Source organism: Cryptomeria japonica, chromosome 1, assembly GCF_030272615.1.
Source record: "Cryptomeria japonica chromosome 1, Sugi_1.0, whole genome shotgun sequence".
Classification (NCBI taxonomy): Eukaryota; Viridiplantae; Streptophyta; class Pinopsida; order Cupressales; family Cupressaceae; genus Cryptomeria; species Cryptomeria japonica.
The window spans coordinates 571226064-571231947 of NC_081405.1; positions in this window are offsets into that span (position 1 = coordinate 571226064).

Below are 5884 nucleotides of genomic sequence, written 5' to 3' on the forward strand. Positions count from 1 at the left end.
ATAGAGGTCAAGGACCGCCCCAGGCCAATTGTCAAATGGTATCCATAGGTGGCTACCTGGAAGATTCAGTTGGAGCATTTTCTCGCGTTCCGAAGGGAGTTGTGTATGTAGATGATGTTAGGGCATATATTCACTATCATATCAAGAACTTGGGAACTTCAAAAATTAAGGGCATGTATATGAGTGAGCTAATGGGAGAATCTAGAAAGATCAAACATATTGAGGAACTAGGGTTTACAGAAATTCTAGATATTCTGGAGTTTGAGGATCAGATAATCAGATATGTATTGAGAAGAGTACATGGGGGATTTATATGGCTGAATAGACCTTACAAAATCACCAAGGAAGCCATCCGGGTAATCACTGGTTTGCCATCGGTTGGGCAACATCCAAACAAGAAGGTTTCAAATGATTTCATGAGGAAGATCACCGATGCTACATCTGACAAAAGATCCATGAAAGTGAGCACTATCACCAACACAGACATCAAATTTGGTAGAATGATTATCAAGTATAAGGTAACTTAGTCAAACTGACTGAATTTTGTTTCTAGTTCATGCATTTTGGCTACTTACAAAATGATGAGAGATAATGTAAAATTAGATCTATGTGGTTGGATTCTTGATGAGTCATTGGTAAATCTAGGAAAAATCAAGGGTGAAAAGAAGGATACTTTCTGGTATGGGAACTTGTTAGTTTACCTAATGTTATATTTTCTGAATGAAACACCCAATTCTAGTAAGAGACAATGGGGTTTTGACATCCTGATAGGAAAACAGTTGAAACAGTCAATTGCTGCATTAGGAAGCCAGAGAGATGATAAGGTATGGGGGTATTTTAAGGCATTTCAAAAATCTATGAGGTCTAGGGTAAGGGTACATGAGCATATTATAGAAAAATATTCTACCGACATATGCTTCATGGTAAAGAAGGATGAGACTCTCATGGAAGCAGTTAAGCCCCGAATGATTTGGATTGAAGAAATGGGCTATGAGATGGATGCACAGATTCTTATTGCCTAACATTTAACATGTTATATAACTCAGCCGGTATTTGAGTTGTATAACATGTTAGATGCTAGAAGATTATCAGCTATGCAAGAGGATAAACAAATTAAAATTCAAGAACTATTATCTATATGTGTTACTATTGCTCTTGATGAAATGGAAAAGACACTTGAGGTGGCAAACATAAAAGTTTTCAATAGCAAACATAGGATAACCAGTCTGATGCTAGGAAGAGTAAATGAAATAATAAAGGAGACCCAAATAGCACAGGTTAAATTATTTGGAGAAAACAAAGGATTCTTTACTTCACTGGAAACCAAGACAAACACTGCAGATACCCTGGTTGAAGGAAGGGGAAAGGGGATTATGGGTACTTCACCCTCGGTTTTGAAAAGTATCAAGATAGTGGAAATTGAGCCCCCTATGAATACATATGTACAGACAAATACTAAGCTACTGGTTAATACAGAGAATGATCAAGCTAACATTGTATAGGATACTAATATTGAGGACAATTTTCCTCTGAATACAAATGTACAAGTTGAGGTTACTGTTCCTACAAAGAAACCGACAATTGTATAGACTACACCAAGTGGCAAAGCCACTGGTGCAAGTGAGGAGGTGATAAAGGATAAAACTTCAGAGGAGAAAACAGGGGAATCCGATAGGGTACCGGTTGATGGTCCATCATTATTGTCAATTGACACTTCTTAAGTGGAACAGAAAAACATCACAGAGATGAGTCCCACTAAAGTGATGATGATGGCTACACAAAAACTGATGAAGGAGGGATCCACAGATAAAGGGATTATAGATCAATCAATCACTGTTCTACACATATTGGTCCCAGAGTGTAAGATTCAAAATGAAGTGAGCCCATCCGAAAATCTTAAGGTAATCACTAAGCATATATCAAAATACTTTCAATCCTTACAACAAATATCAAACCGACAAGAACTAGAAAGGTTTACTCAAGCTAAGAGAGCCTCTTTTGATTAGGTAATTGAAATAGAGAAGAAAAAGATTGAGGAGAAGCTAATCCTAATAGAAACTTCTTTGAAACAATATACAAATATATATAGGGTATGTTGTAATACTGAAATACTTATAGCAAATGTAGATAAAAAGATAAAGGAGATTCAAGAGAAAATTGCAAGTATTGCTAACTCTTTTGATGGATTGATTTCATTGACTACATCAATTGATGGTCAAATTTTGATTTTGGAGAATCAAATTTCTTCCCTTGAGATGGAAAGAGATAAAATAATTAGAAGAGCCAGAAGTCTGAGAGGCTTGGTGAGTCCTCGGTTGGATTTAATCTATGTACACAAGAAAGAATGCATATATATGGTGGGAAAGCCCACACCGATAGAGGTAAATGAGAAAGAATCTTTTGCACATTTATTGAGTGGACTTGTATCTATTTCCAACACATTCAAAACCAGCTAGGATACTTATGTGGAGTTACTAGAGAAGGCTTATCCGAAAATTTTGAAGTTGGTCAAGCTCCGATAAGACATTTTTGGGGATATTCATTGTACAGTTCTTATTCTTTGACATTTTTTGGGGGGCATTGATGTCAAAGGGGGAGTAGTATAGATGTGAAAAAGAATAAAAATAGTTGCATACATTAGGGGGAGTTATGGAGTTTTGGATATATGGAGTATTTTGCATATTCAGCTCAGGGGGAGCAGGGAAGGATGAAATTGGCAGATGAAACCTTGACCATTTTCACATGAGTGTTGCCATCAATGCCAAAGGGGGATATTGTTGGCAATTGAGACTCTATTGGTTGGTTTCACTATGTTGTCATTGATGGCAACATGATTTTGTGTTCCAGCTTCATGTTTTGATTCTATGGTGTACCGACAGGCACTTCATAGATTCTACACTAGCACTGGCACTGGCAAGACAAAAGGATTTCTTTGGTCGCCGATAATGCAGACCGACATGGTTTAGTAAAGGTTATCAGTACTGGAGGTCGAAACATATTGGATCTGGCACTGGCAAATTGATTGTAATGTTTATGCATTTACGTTATCTGGCTGACATGTAATTTGATATTGTATATATCTTTGTAAGCCGACATAAGGCATGAAAATTTGTATAGGGTATATAGGACAGTTTGATAGATCATTTTGATATAGATAGATAGAGATAATAGACATGGTGATGGATATGTGAATGTAATATGATGCAAAATATACCAGAGAGATCATGTATGTGAGGAAATTATTGTAAGGGTTATTCTGGTAAAGGGTTTAGGGTTTCAAACTGGAATAGTCAGAGCTTAAACCGAAACTGTATTCTGGTATAGAAGATGCTATCTTAGTAGTTCACACTTCTCTGAATTGTAGTCTAGAATTTTATGTAATCAGTGAGGCTCCTATTGTGTTTGAGCAGTGTGCTCTAGGATGTAAGCCTTCCTGCAAGTTCATGTCCCTCATATTTTGTAATATCTCTTCATATGGCCAGTGGATTGATATTGTGGGTCACAAATCTCATCGTGGTTTTTCCTCTTTGAGGTTTTCCACGTATAAATTTGTGTGTTATGATTCTCATTTATATGATTGGCTTATTAGTTGCTTTACTTCTTTCAATTCTATTTATACCGGTATACTGGTTGGTGTATGCATGTTTTAATAAGGCTAAAATTGACTATTTCGATATAACATTGATTCACCGTCCCCCCCCCTCTCAGTGTTATTTGTTTCCAATAGTTTCTCTTTGTTTGGCACACATATTTTCTCATCATAGAATCCCCCATTTTTCTCTAGGTTATTCACCCAAAGAGGCAAATAACATGCCTAGGACTAATCACAGAACAGAGACTACAAGAGAGTGAGATTCTTTAACACTACACAAAATTTTGATTTTCTCATGATGTTGTATAAATTAAGAAAGAATGAAGGTCCCTCATGGATTCAAGAGTTTTTGACAACAGAGTTGTTGATCACTGATGCGGTTCAAGAGGCTTGTTGAATAAAATGGAGAACAACTTAATGGCGATTGTAGAAATTGTAGGTTCAAAGCCTAAGGTTATCGAAGATTAGTCTCCTAACTAGGTAGTAGCTCTTCATTGGCCAGAAAAAGAAAGGAATTCTAATAGACTTATCAATGAAATAGGTCTATCTTTGTCTTGAACAAGGGTCTGAGCTTTGGTGTATTCTTTCTCTGATTAAGAACAGAGTATGAGTTACCTGGTCAGAAGATTTTAGATTTTAGGCTTTAGTAATTGTTATAAGTTATCTTTGGACATTTTACCTCTCTGTTGATTTAAAAATATGATGTAAACTTTTCTTAATATTAATATAAATTATTCTTGGCTTAGGCATGTTACTGATCCTATATATATATATGATTAAGAAAAAAATTATTCATCTACTATCATAGTTCAACAAATTTTCACTTCAATGACCTTTGTAGTACTAGATGGACATCATTAAATAATTTTATTATATACTTTATAAGAAATAGATTATTAAAAAATATAATTATGGATATATTTATAACTCATTGTCTAATATGGTTTTGACATTTAGATTTAATGGTTATCAACATAACTAAACCTATATTTTAAACTTTTGAACAAAATATTTTGAAATGAAACCCTAGGTTTAACACAGCAAAAATAATTCCAAAGAAAGAACAAACCAAATATTAACTATGATAGAAAATGTTATCCTAGATTCATTTTAATCATTCAATAATAATGATTTTTAAATAACAAAGTTAATGTTTGTAAATTTTGAAATAAACATAATCAACCTTGAATGTGCTTTAATTCTTCCAAATTTCTACCAACTCCAAGGATGAAAATAATAGACTCCACTAGACTTCAACACAACTTGAAATCAATGAATCTTAGCAACAAACTCAACTATAACATATTGAAAATAAAACTGGTGATTTTTTCAAATATCAAAGTTATTAAATCTTCGTAAATGGGTTCGAAAATAATGCAAATGGAAAGAAAGAATGATTTTTAAAAATGTTGGTTTCACACAAAAAAATGAATTGCTAAAAATTAGTGGGTAGGTGAGAAAATAGAATATGGATAGTAGAGAAAGTAGTGGCATGTGAAAATAAAAATAAAAGAAGTCTCCAAAATCACAATAAAATTGGCATCCTAAATTTTATTTTATTTTCAAAAAGTTAATTGAGACATCCAACAAAGTTGGAGGTTAAAGATGGAAGATGAAGGATGAAATATTGTGCAAACCTCACCAAATGTGGCTATGTAGAACAATTCAAACACTAAAAGATTTAAAAATAATGAACATGAAGAATATGGAACAAATTTTTATAAATATGTAATTTTAAAATAATTTACTACAATTCTATAATCAAAATAAGACCTAATAAACTTATATCTAACCTAAAATAAGACCTAATAAACTTATATCTAACCTACAAAAGCTCTTTTTAATGCTTTTCAATGTTTCATGTTAATTTCTTGAAATTCAAAAAACTCATTTATGACCCTTGAAACCTAACTTAGCCCTAGAAGAACATAATAGTATCATTCAATTCGATCAAGTCATAATAATGAAAAAAATACAAAATAGTAAAAATAATTAATAACGGATCCAAATTTTTTTATTGATAAAATGGATTATGCACATCTAAGGAACAACATGTGAAAACTATATTAGAATATTGGAACTCATTATTTATAATAAGAAAATGTATTCTTCATATAATATCTAGTTTAATATCATCATTGCATGGGAAGATATGCACAACAATACAATTCAAATGGTAAAATAAATCTATCCAATGATTCAAACCCAACTTAGGTAGTTTAAAATATATGTTAATTAGAAGAAAGATAAAATTATTTGAAGTCAGCAAAAGTGAGTAAGATATTCAATAAA